We start from the raw sequence: 13900 nt of genomic DNA, 5'->3' as shown, positions 1-13900 counted from the left end.
AAGCACTTTCACTGTGATATCAGCTGACATTTGTTGAGTTTTGCAATGTTCATAAAATTTGGGCAGAGAGTAATTGGGGATTGACAGTGGAAAACGTGGTGGAGAATTGCAGGCGTGCAGTGTGAGAATTAAATCTATGGAGGGGATTATGCTAACTCTTTAGGAATTCCTAGGATGAATCGGGTATACTCTCAATTTCTTCAAGTAGAAGTGAAAGCATGCTTTTTCCTCCTTGGCCAGCTTCTTTCTTTGGGTTGCCTCAATAAATGTATGAGCCAGATAGCTACAATGTTGATGTGTTCTGGGAAGTTAAGCGTTAAAAACTGCCTGTTGATGCAGTTCATGAGTTATGTATGTCTCCAACATCCTTTCTTAAGGGAATTATTAGAGGTCTCTCTATCCTGCTTTTTTTTTCTTTTCTGTAGGATAAACAAAACCTAAGTGAGCAGAAACAGACAGATCCACTCTTTGGTTCTACTTTAGTAGAGTAAAATTCTTATAATAAAAGTGGAAGTAGGTTGTAATTGATAGTTGTCACCACAGAACACCCTGCTAGAATCCTGGTTGAAGTAAAAACTGATAACTTTTTTCATTAGTTTCAGATTGTCCAGAAAATAAAATTTAGCCTCAACATATAAACCTCTTTTTTTAAAGAAATACCACAAAAAAATCTCAGAGAATCTCTAAACTACTTCAGCAGGTTTCAATTTTGAATTTCCATTTTTTACCTAAAAGAAAAAAAAAATGGCCAAGGATGCCGTGTGCATTTGGCTGCTCATGTGCTCAAGATGTCACGTGCTAACACAGTGTGTTTGAAAACTTGTTCTTTGTATCTCACAGGAAAAACTTTCCATTTATGGAAATTTAGCCATGCCAGAAGATAGGTGCCAGTAAGTCTGGCTGGAGTTTCCATATTGTATTAGTAATAACTTAGTGTGTAGGCTTTCAACGAAGACTCTGATCATATTATCTAAATGAAAATGGGAATACAAAATCAGCTAAGGGAATAGAATTGTACTAAATTAGTTTAGAGATTCTCTGAGATTATTGTGTTATCTCTTAAGAGATGAATTTCTGTATATATTGAGGCCAGATTTTATGTTTTTTTGGACAATTCTGGACTAATGAGAAAAGTTATGTTTCATTTCAAGAAACTCCTTTTTCCCCCTTTTTTTTTGTTGTGTTTATTTTATTTTGTTTTAAATCATTTAGAGTAACTTCTTGGATTGATGGCCTGTCACTCCTGAAATTATTCCCTACAAACCAAGAAGTTTAACCGGGTGAGGCTGCTGCCATCTCCACCTCAGACCAGAAGCAACTTCTGCCAGGTGCATCCTTATTCTCTTCCATAGTAACAGTTCTGCTCTGGGGATTGTTTGCTGTTCACAGTCTGGAGACATCCTTTAGGTTGTCCCTAAATATCATAATCTGGTGCTTTTCAAGGTTATAGTGAGATTATATATTTAATTTCTCTTTCCAAATGAGACCTCATGATTTAGTTTAGATGATGTGCTGTTGGTTCCTATACTTGCCACCATTACAAATTGCTGTTTATTATGCAGTGCATGGTTTTGGTTTATATTATTTCTGGTGGTATATTGACCATGTGTTCTGTAAACGAAGAAATATTTGTGAAGCAATAATTTTAAATTGTAGTTATTCCATTTCTTACCATTCCTCTTCATATATGAGTATTTATTCTATTTTAGCCAATATTAGCCAATTTGAGATATCTATATTAGCCATTCTGTATTAGCCATTCTTGAACTTTGATGCTGACAGCTTCTTCAAATGCCCTGTTGCTTGTCTGTCCCTTGGCATCAATAATATTTAGCCCTTTCTTGGTGCTCCTGCTTCTTGTGCTGGTCATGCACATACTACTCTAACTGGCTTTGTTATTCTGTGTAGGGTCCTATCCTGTCCTGTGCCAATGGACTTCCCCTCATACTCCTCACGCCACCCCACCTATGTAAGAACGCTACTGGTCAGACTTGGGTTCTTTTTGTTAATACTTGGTCCCTTCTTAGTGGACACTCTTGTTTGTTTGTTTTTCCTTTCTTTCTTAGCCTTGACTTGCCTCAATTATATGAGAGTAGGATGTACTTCCTGTGAACATTTTCCATACTTGCATCTGCCGTGGATGGTAGTCACCATGGTTACCTACCCATCACTTTGCTCCCAGCTACGTAAATGCCTATTTTAGCTGACCCATTAGATAGCTTTTGCATTAGAGAGGAAAGCAAAGAGAAGGGAGGAAGACACATGGAAGAAGAGCTTTTTAGTGCATAGTCATATTTTACGTATCCAGTTTCTGGTAATTAGTATAAATTTGAGTCCTTAAGCTTATGATATTTTGTAGATTTTGTCTAACCATAATTTAACTGGAAGTATCAGCACTTATATTAAGTTCTAAGTAAGTTTTATTTATATTCATTAAGTCAAATTATAATAAAAGCAATGTGAAATGGAGCTTAGCAGTAGCTACTTATGAGAACTTGTTTTCTGCAAGTCTAGGTGCTCATGTATCTCCTCTATTTACAAATGACTGAGTGTGCATATACAATATTATAAATATAATGCAAAAGCAATCAATGTATATATGAATACACAGGCAATATGCAAATGCTATATATATGTACACTCAAATCGCCATTTGTAAATATGTATGTGTATAAATATTCATATATATATATATAAATGAATAATGAGAAAGCACAGGCTCTAAAAAATCATATGCAGTGTTGTTGAGAGATGTCGCAAATTTTATTTTCTAAGAAAAAATACTAGTAAATATCATTTTGTGAATACTTATTAAATCATCAAAAACTGAAGAGAAAAAATACATATCTGCAGTTTGGGGGTCCCTGTGCAGTCTTCTTAACTAAACTGTTTAGCTGATATTTGACAAGGACATCAGAAAGCAGTGAAACCTCAGTTGCTTTGTAAAATAATGACTTTGGTATTTAGTCAATTTTTTAAAAATAAAACTGTTACTTAGTAGCAAAGTGGTAGTCACGAAATGCCAACTAGCTTTAAATACCTTGCTTATTCTCTTTAGCAATGGCAGGTGGGGGCAGCTCTTCACTTCTGCTCACCACAGAATTGATTCTGAGCAAACTCCTTGAAGGTCTGGAAATTAAAGAGTTTGACGTGGCTGTAAAGTACATCAACAAAAGATTAACTGTGCATGTGCTCCTGAGAACCTGCTTCTTACTCACCTCATTTCCAAATTAAACAGCATTGAGCATCGCTGCACAGCCGTAAAACCTGGTGAGTCTGTCAGGAGGGCACTTGTTCACCAGCTTTCTGTCAGGCTGCAACCATATAAAGCCTCCCTAGAATAACCCTTGTTTGCTCCCAAGTCTACAGTTATGCCCCTCACAGGAGGCCATCATTTCTGTGGCTAGGCAAAATGCCCTTACCACCAGGAGCAGCCTGCCTCTAAGACAGCTTATTGTGGAAGCACTTCTAATTCTGAATTAACGCATAATTACTTCCTCTGATCCTTTTTCAAATCAACTAGTAGCTATTAAAAGACTGACAAACTGCTCAAAATCATGACAAATAGAATGTGCTAGAGCGGCTAAAGGGATCAAAGCAGGTCTCTACCACATAAGTCACTGTTTGATGGACCTGTGATATTTTTATGCGTAGTCTTATAATTGTAAATCCTGAGGTAGAACAAGTAAAGGTTCCTTATATTATTGCCTCCGGTTAACTAAGAGTAAGAAAATTATTAAAAAGCATGGAAAATTTTTATCCATTTATTATTGACAAATAGTATTTATCAGAATGATACAAGACATTTGTGCTGTTTGGAGTCCTATAGCTGAATAGAGGCAGAATACTAAGACTAATTTTAGTTATATTTGAGTGTTAGTAATGTTATTTCGGTAGTATAGTTAGGGTTTAAATGATCATTGGGTATATATACTGATAATAATCTATTATGTATATACGATAAAATTTCTTAATTTTTTTCCCTTCAGGAAATCCATTAACTGGGTATTCCTAATTTGAATTTTTGCATAATTTTCTTTCTTGTTTTAAGGAAGACTGAAACAGTAATTAATTTTTAAAAATCTAAGCTGAAGTTAAAAGTATGTTAAAATATAAATAAGTGCATATACTAAATATTAAAAAAAATATCAGGAATGAACTTGAAAAAGATCAATAGAGGATACAAAAGAAGGAATAGGAGGAAGAATGTAAATAGAAAATGGCATCCTTATATTTTTAATTTAAAAGCTAAAAAAGAATCACTCTTTAAAACTCTATTTTATCTTGAAATATTTGAAATTATCCATCATAACAAATAAATATATACTATTCCTACAAATCCTAACTTTAAATATTGTGAAAAATTTAGACCAATATTTAAAGTCATAATTTTATTTATTTTCAAATTTATTAAACTTTATTCACTTTTTAAAAGCTCAACATTGACTTCTACCTTCCCAAATAAACAAAATATAATAACTATAAGTAAATTTAAGAATATCATTATTACATAATATTATAGTGACATTAACATTGTAGATAACTTCTAGTCATGGTAATTGTTGCAAATGCTATGCTAAATTATGAGCACTGAGAGAAAACGACAAATTGGATCAGTAATTGAAACAAGGAAAGAGACACTGGACTGTCCCAGGAAATGATATTCTGTTACTCAAGACCCTATTGCAACCACGGAAACAGCAGTGAGACTTTGACTTGTTAATTTATCCCAACTGTTAACTCATCTACTCAAAAGCCTTTCTGCTTTTAAAGTAGGGCTCATCTCAAACTGAAGAGATGTGAATATAGTTTTTATTAACCGTAGTCAAGAGCTCCACGGAAAAATACAACGGTGGTAAAGCGTAGTCACCGAGGTGGGTATGCAGGCCACTATTCTCTGCCTCTATTATCTGAAGAATTCTGTGTTAGAGATATTCTCCCATCTTGTAGAAAGTGGGGTATGGATGTTTATGTCACATGCAGTGGCCTTCTCAAGCTCAAAATCCTAAGTGAGGAATTATTTTTCCTATGATAAAGTGATTCTCGTAGTTTGTGGTCTGCGGAAATACCAATCAAGTTAGGATAAAACTTCGGAGATTGGATGGAAAGTGAACCTAGACATGGAGGAAATATATGATTTAGACACAAAACAAAACACTAACAGAAACAAAAACAGAAATGAAACAGGAAAGGAGCCTGTTCTTGACCCAAAGTAACATAACTACAGAGGGAATGTTGTCATGCACCTGCTGACAAGGCACAGGGATGCTGCTTTGCAATGATACAGGCTCTTGGAAACTGTGATCAGAATGGCTTTTTATCACTCAAACTAGCTAACTGGTCTACAGACCGGCTGTGACATGACAATAGCGACATTTGAGTCTTAGACAACAGCTGGAAGTGCAGAGGTTTTGGATAGAAGAAACCGAGAAAGAACCATTAGGAATCAACGAGAATAAAGGCCAGGGAGGATAGGATGAGGGCTGAGGGGCATGGGATTGATTTAGAGCATGTCATGGGAGGGAATAAACAGGGCTATGTCTATTTTACTTTTTAAAAATATGAACATTAGAGTTCAAAATATAAATATTATTTTCAATTTAGAAAATATTTATTTTATTTTATTTTATTTTTGGCCATTAGTATGTCCTAAATTTTTAATTGGATATTTACATTTTAAATGCTATTTTCTTGCTGGATTCCCTTCAAAAACTCCCTATCCCATGCCCCTCTGTCTGCTTCTATGAGGGTGACCTCACATCTACTCACTTCTTCCTACCATCCTGCCCTGACATTACCCTACACTGGAGCATCAAGCCTTGGCAGGACCAAGGGCTTCTCTTCCCATTGATATGTAGCTAGAATCATGGGTTCATGTGTTTGTACTCTTTAGATAGTGGTTTATTCAGAGATCTCTGGTTGGTTGATATTGTTGTTCCTAGGGGACTGATAACCCCTTCAGCTCCTTCAATTTTTTTCTCTAACTTCTCCATTTTTGACCCTGTTCTCAGTTCAATGGTTGGCTGCAAAAATCTGCCTCTGTATTTGCCATGATCTGGTGGAGCTTCACAGGAGACAGCTGTATCTAATTTCTGTCAGCATGAACTTCTTGGCATCAGCAATATTGTCTGGTTTGGTGACTGTATATGGGCTTGATCTCTAGGTAGAGCAGTCTCTGAATGGTGTTTGCTTCAGTCTCTGCTTTAAACATCGTCTCCATATTTTCTCCTGTGGATCAATATTTTTGTTCCCTCCTCTAAGAAGGGCTGAAGCATCTGCACCTTGGTCTTCCTTTTTGTTGAGCTTCATGTGGTCTGTGAATTGTATCTTGGGTAATTCGAGATTCAGTGAGTGCATACCATGGGTATTTTTTTTTTTCTTTGGTGATTAGGTTACCTCACTCAGGATGATATTTTCTAGTTTTATCCATTTGCCTAAGAATTTCATGAAGTCATTGTTTTTAATGGCTGAGTAGTGCTCCATTGTGTAAATGTACCATATTTTCTGAATCTATTCCTCTGTTAAAGGTCATCTGGGTTCTTTGCAGCTTCTGACTATTATAAATAAGGCTGAGATGAACATAGTGAGAAATATGTTCTTGTTATATGTTGGAGCATCTTTTGAGCATATGCCCAGGAGTGGTATATCTGGGTCCTCAGATAGTACTATGTCCAATTTTCTGAGGAACTGCCAGATTGATTTCCAGAGTGGTTGTATAAGTTTGCAATCCCACCAACAATGAAGGATTTCTCTTTCTCCACATCCTTGCCAGCAACTATTGTAACTTGAGTTTTTGATCTTAGCCATTCTGACTGGTGTGAGGTGGAATATTAGAGTTGTTTTGATTTGCATTTCACTGATGACTAGGAATATTAAACATTTGTTAGGAGCTTCTCAGCCATTCAATATTCCTCAGTTAAGAACTCTTTGTTTATCTCTGTCTCCCCCCGCTTTTTAAAATAAGGTTATTTGATTCTCTGGAGTCTAACTTCTTTACTTCTTTGTATATATTTAATATTAGTCCCCTATCAGATGTAAGATTGACAAAGATTTTTTCACATTATGTTAGTTGCCATTTTGTCCTAATGACAATGTACTTTTTTACAGAAGCTTTTCAATTTTATGAAGTGCAATTTATCTAGTCTTTATCTTAGAGCATAAGTCATTGGTGTTCTGTTCAGGAAAATTTCCCTGGTGCCATGTGTGAGCTCTTTCCCACCTTATGTTCTATTAGTGTATCTGGATTTTTGTGGAGGTCCTTGCTTTACTTAGACTTGAACTTTGTACAGGGCAATAAAAATGGCTAGATTTGCATCCTTCTACATGCTGATCGCCAGCTGAACCAGGACCATTTGTTGAAAATGCTGCCTTTTTTTTTTTTCCATTGGATACTTTTAGCTTTTTTGTAAAAAATCAAGTGACCAAAGGGTTTATTTCTGGTTCCTCAATTCTATTCCATTGCTCTACCTTCCTGTCTTTGTACCAATACTATACTGTTTGTATCACTATTGTTCCTAATACAGTTTGAGGTTAGGGAGGATGATTCTCCCAGAAGTTCTTTTATTGTTCAGAATAGATTTCCCTATCCTGCACTTTTTGTTATTCCAAATGAGTTTGCAAATTGCTCTAAGGAAAACAAGCATTTTAATTGAAATATAAATATAGGGTTAACTAAGGCTTGAGACTCTGGAAAAAGCTCTTTTTTTTACACCTTTTTTCATGGACCTCACTTCCTATATTTAGGCAGTCTGCTTGATGACTCCTTCACTGACTTTCCCAAATCTCTTGTTTTAGCAGTAATGACCTTCCTGCATTCTGGTCTTCAAGACAAAGCTAAATGTTACAGGCAATAGTTTCAATGATATTATTTTAATATTATGGAGCAATCAATAATGATATGAACTATTTTTTAACTAAAAGGCAGGAAATGCTTCCAAACTAGGGCAGAATGTTTAGAATAAACTGCATTTGCTATTATTCTAAAGTGTAATAGAGAGATTCCATTCTCACCAAAGAACCAGAGTCAAATTACATTATAGTTCAGGTTTTCAAATGGATTAGATAGAATAGATTGATATTTTTGTAGGAATAGTAGAATATTCCATATATCAATGATATGCCCTTAATCACCCTCATGCCACTCATGTATTTTCTTTGTAAATCTGTCTGTCAATAATCTTGTCTGTCCTTTTCAATTTTGGCCTTGGACTTAAGGGAGTTTATTGTGTTTAGGCACCAGTGTGCTGTGATGAACATGTGGAGGTCAGTCCTCTATCATATGACAACCTTGGGGTCATCAGCAAATTCTCTCTTTGTAACATTTATAGTTCTTGAAGTTCAGATGTCCAAAAATGTTCTTTGTTGGAGATTCCAAGCATGTAGAGGCCCTGAGATGCAGGCACAGGATTGATACTCAGCTTGGTGCAGCTGACTAGGCTCCTGGAGGTGGCTGTTGACTTGCCTTGCTGGTATCAGACTGGTATTCTGGCTTTGCCCTATATTGTCTGTATTCTGATGTCACAGCTCTAAGTCCCTTCTAGAAGTCCAATGGGATCTGCAAATTATGAAAGCTTTTGAGCTTGAGAATCAGCTCAATTTTTCAGCTATACCTCCAGTTTTTAATGACAACTTACTTGAAAGAGCCTATATGCCAATTCCTGGCTCATAGAGTCTTCACTGAGTGATGGCAGTAATGACATATGTATGCCTGTTCTCTAGCATGTAACAAGCTTGCCATGCAGTCATGTGGCAGGAAGTTCCAGGTATTCCTGGGTCAAGGCTGTGTTGATCAGCATCCTTCTTTCTGCCTGTCCTTGGCAGATTGACTTCTTATTGAGTGGACCTGCCTACACTTTAGAGGATCCCATCTTTGCCAGTGGTTTACAAGTTCTGCTATGAGGTATAAGCTTTTCCTCTGAATAATCTAAGTTAACCTTGGTTAACAAAACATTCCGTGTCTGTCTCCTTGTATAGTTATAGTCCACTATTCCAGCACATGGGACCCAGAATTGGACATTGATTTTCAATCTACACTCAGCTGTCTATTACTGGACATTTCCTTACCTGCTCATGATATTGTACATTCACCATGATGGTTCTCCATGTCTAGATGATTTGTTGCTCTCCCTGAGGAGCTGGTAATCTTGCAAAAGAAGCAGAAACCAGAATGGAGAAAAAGTCTGAGGATTGTGAAGAGAAAGAATATGGGGTGAACATGGCCCAAGCTTCTCTTGGTGTCTAAATGCTTCCTTGTGGAGAAGAGCAGTGAGTGCTTTGACCATAGCAGGATGGCTATATTGGCAAATAAATCTAACTCCAGGGTGGATCTGGGAACTGTGATATGGTTGAGGTTATAGGGCTCCTGGACCACTGTGGGGGGATATAGCAGTGTAGGTCAAGGAGGTAGAGTCTAAAACCTCAGGGACTGTCAAGTCAGCTAGCCTGAACCCTAGCACAAAAACAGGAATGGGGGTCTACTGAGCCGCTGAACAGTAATAAAGTTGATTGGTCAGTCAGTAGTTGGAACTTGATGAACTCAACTTTGTCTATATCCCCAACCAGGATCTGAGGCCTGAGAGCACAAGGCACAAGGACAGCACCTTTGGGTGAGTTTGCTGCAGCTAAAGCTTAAAGCAGCTGCATTAGTCCATTAGACCTCATCAAGTATGTTTGCTCCTCTTGATTCCAGTAACCTTACAGGGAATGGAGACACACATCCCAAGGCTTAGGTCTTAAGCTGTGTGGAGCCAGATACTAGACCTTATTGTTAGCACCAGCCCTTTTGATTAAGAGACCTTGAACTACCTAGAGAAGACAGAAGGTGGGCGCTGGAAGAACTCATGTTTTGTGGCCTATGGTCGCCAGGGCTTCTGTGTGAAATTAGAGCTAAAAGTTACATTGAGTCTTAGAGATCCATTAAGAAGCCAACTGAGAAGTTATCTCCTCCCGCCCCGAATGACCTCTCAATGAGTTAATGAAGCTGAGTTTCAATGTTTGTGAGAGTGTTCTGTGTATATGACCCCCTCACATAATACAATATTTTGTCATTCCAGAAATGGGTAAATGGTATAAAATATTACTTAAATCCACTTCTAATCTGTATGCTAATATTCTTAGTAGTTGGGCTCCAGCATATGTACTTTATTATATTGAACTAAAATGTTTTTATCAGAATTTTTATTTGAAACACTAAGAGAATCTAAGGCGAATTGATGTGAGGAGTGGAAACGATGTAAATGCGCTTCTCATGCACAACATGCTCAACAATGATATTAAAAACACAAAAGCACAGTCTGAGGATGATGACACTTGCTGTATTTCCAGCACTTGAAGATATAGGCAGAAACACCAAGATTTCAAAATCTTTTTCCCCCTATAAAGTGTGTTCAAGTACAGCCAGAGAAACATGTGAACTTGTCATAAAAGAACAAAAATTGCAAGCAAAACTAGTGTTAAAAATGGATATGTCATTTGTTAAGAATGAAATAGTTGAAGTTTATTTTTTTTTAATGTACTGGTGTGTGTATGTGTGTGTGTGTGTGTGTGTGTGTGTGTTCAGAAGACAGCTTCACTGTAGGGTTCAGCAATGAAACTTAGTCAATTGTCTTATGTGGAAAGTGCTTTTACCTACTAACACATCTCACTGGCTGAGACTAGCTTCGTATAAGACTAAAAGAACTGATTTACATTTGTGCTAAAAAACTTTATTGATCTATATGTGTATATATATTTTGTTTCCATTTATAGGTGAGTAAATGTAATTTTGTGTATATATGTATGCATAATACATAGATAATAATCATGTAGTTAAAATTGCCACATTGAGAGCAAATTATAGAATACTTAATGGCATTTCTGTGTTGAGATTGACAGTAATATATTATTTCTTGTAGAGGAACTCAGATCCACAAATATTTCTCCTGTTCCTTCAAACATGGCCCTGTGACCTGCTAACTCACTTATATGACTTGCCACCGTCTTTGATTAATTAGGTTATAGCCATTATGATCATTATACTTTTTATAGTACAGTTCCTGAAGAGACTGTAAAACACAAAAGATTAAAAATGGAAACTGTGTGGCTAAATCAAACTTTACACAGCAATAAAACTTCGACTATTTCCATGTTACGTTTTGTTTTCCATGTACGTTATGCTTATGGTAACTAGTACAATTTCAATGCGTACTATCAAACCTTAAAATAATCACATACTGACAAACATATATTCCTATAGTTTTATGCAAAAATGCTTTAAAAAATCTGTACATTTATCTCTTTAAAAAATTAAGTTGTTTAAATAAAAAAAAGTAAAAAAAAAAAAAGATTCTCAATAGCATAAGGAAAAATAGGTCTTGAGATTTTGTGAAAGCCAAATTTAGTCATGTCCTTTGTTAGTCCTGAAACTAGTGGAGTTTACTGGGCTCCAAGAATGATGGAGTCACTAAATGAGTCTTTATTCTGATTGGGCATATAAGCTGGAATTAGAATCAAAGAGATGGTTTAGCGCAAGTAAAGAAACAAAGTTAAGAAAAGGCCATCAAAGGACTTGGGATCCATGTGATCTGCAAGCACCAAATCCTGACACTGTTACTGATGCCATGTTGTACTTACAGACAGGAGCCTAGCCTACAGTGAGGTAGTCCTCTGACAGAGTATCAATAGACCAATGCAGATACTTATAGCCAACCACTGAGCTGAGGTCAAGGATTGCCTATGAAAGTCAGGGGAAGGACTGAAGGAGCTAAAGGTGATTGCAACACTACAGGAAGAACAATACTATCAACTATCCTGGACCCCTCAGAACTCCCAAAGATTAACTACCAGCCAAAGAGGATACGTGAGCTGAGCTGGTCCATGGCCCCAGGCACGTATGTAGTGGTGGACTGCCTTGTGTGGCCTCAGTGGGTGAGGATGCACGTAATCCTGAAGAAACTTGATACCCTAAGGAAGGTAGATGCTGGCTGGGTAAGGTGTGGGTAAGTGGGAAGGGGAGTACCATCTCAGAAGCAAAGGGGAGGGGTTATGGATGAAAAACTTGGGGAAGAGGGACCAGAAATGGGGGCAGCATTTGAAATGTCAATAATTTAAAAAGGAGAGACAGGGAACAAGTAACATTAAGGGTGTTTGTAACAAAGTTCTTTCGGAGGTCTGCACAGGGAGATCATGTCCCTTTCTTGGTCTGCCATGGTGTGCAGAAGACAGCTACTGCTTCCAAGAGCATTCTGTCAGCCTTGTCTCCTGGACAAGGATGTACTCTTGTGTGGTGTGGACCCGGGGAATGTTGACCCTGATTAATTTTCTTAAAATTTGAAAATGTGATGCAGTGTGCATGCTGCCTAAGTGTGAATGGGAGTGTGGAGTGATCAGAAGATATTTCAGTTTATTCTATGATATTAGCAGTTCCCATGGAATTTTGTGTATTAATGTTTCTTAAAACCAACAAGAAAACTTAAAATGAAAGCCAGATACTGCAATGAAATGTGTTACCTATATTACACTTACTTTACCATTGAAGACAAAAATTCATGGATAGCAAGTAGTAAGGACTACCCTTGCATGTAAAATGTGTGTGGTGGCAGATCTAGGCTCAATGCTTTGTTCAACTGTTTAAGTATTTTGCCTTATTTGCATAATTCAATGGGAAGTAGCCATGTCTTCAGTGTGTTTCCTTAAATGCAAGCAAGCAGCTGAGGGTCATGCTCTGGGATTCAGGGGTTAGCACATTTATACCCAGCCTAGTAAATTGCTGCTCTGCTTTCTCTTACTATTAATTCTGAGAGTAGAATCGGCATCACTGAAGAAGTAATACAGGCACAGAATTATTTCGAAAAGCTCACAGCAGGATGAAGGAGATGACTCATTAGCTAAGACTGCTGATGCTGTTACCATGGAGCAGAGCTGGGTTCCCAGTTCCCATTTCAGGCAGTTCACAACTCTGCTGACCTCTTTAGGCACCTCTTCTCATGTGGCATTCACTCATCTGCACACAGGCATACACATATAATAAAAATAATTATTTAAAGGTAAAAGAAGATGCTGAAAAGAAACGGAAATCTAACAAAATTTATAAACTGTGTTTGGGGTAAATAGCAACCATGGTAATAAAAAGCAGTAACAAAAGCTAGAACTTTGAGTCTGTCGTGACTCTATAATCCTTCTCCATTATAAGTGGAATTTGTAGTACCTTTATACCTATGAAATTAAATAGTGCTGCAATATTCCCATCTATCAATTAAAAATCTCACTATTAAAATGTTTCGCTGCCCCAATATAGATAGCAACCATTGGTTAATGCCCTAAGACTCAGGGGGTGGGATTCTTCTTTTGGTAAACAAATTATTTTAATCACACTTTATTATAAATAGCTTGCAAATCAAAAACAGCATGCACTAATATTAACTACATCCAAAGTCTTTACATCTCAATGAACAGCATTATGTTTAGGAGTGTCACACAGGATTTTACACTTGTTCTTATCCGCCCTTTTGTAGTATAAATTAAAGCCTGCCTTGGTAGTTCAATGTATATCCTCTTTAAAGTAGGCACCAAGAACTATTTTTGGTTCAGATAGCATCCACATCTATTTCAGGGAATACAAGATGGTCCCTTTCATGAGCCAGATGATGCTATTATTCCACTTACAATGGCGGGAAGATTACAGAGTCATGATAGAGTCAAAGTTCTAGCCTTTATTGCTGCTTTTTATTAACCTGGTAGCTAGTCATATATAATGCACAGTGGAGCCAGGCTCCTCTAGGAGGAGGGCTTTTTACATACTCATTCTGCACATAGGGGCAGGCACCTGCGTTTCATGTGGAAATGACTGGAGTTTATGGGACCTATGCTCTCAAGAATTTCTTTACCTGCATGCTTCCACCCATGGACCTCATGACCAAACCAT

The sequence above is a fragment of the Micromys minutus genome (assembly GCF_963924665.1).
Source record: "Micromys minutus genome assembly, chromosome: 18".
Taxonomy (NCBI): domain Eukaryota; kingdom Metazoa; phylum Chordata; class Mammalia; order Rodentia; family Muridae; genus Micromys; species Micromys minutus.
This window is presented reverse-complemented; position numbering follows the sequence as displayed.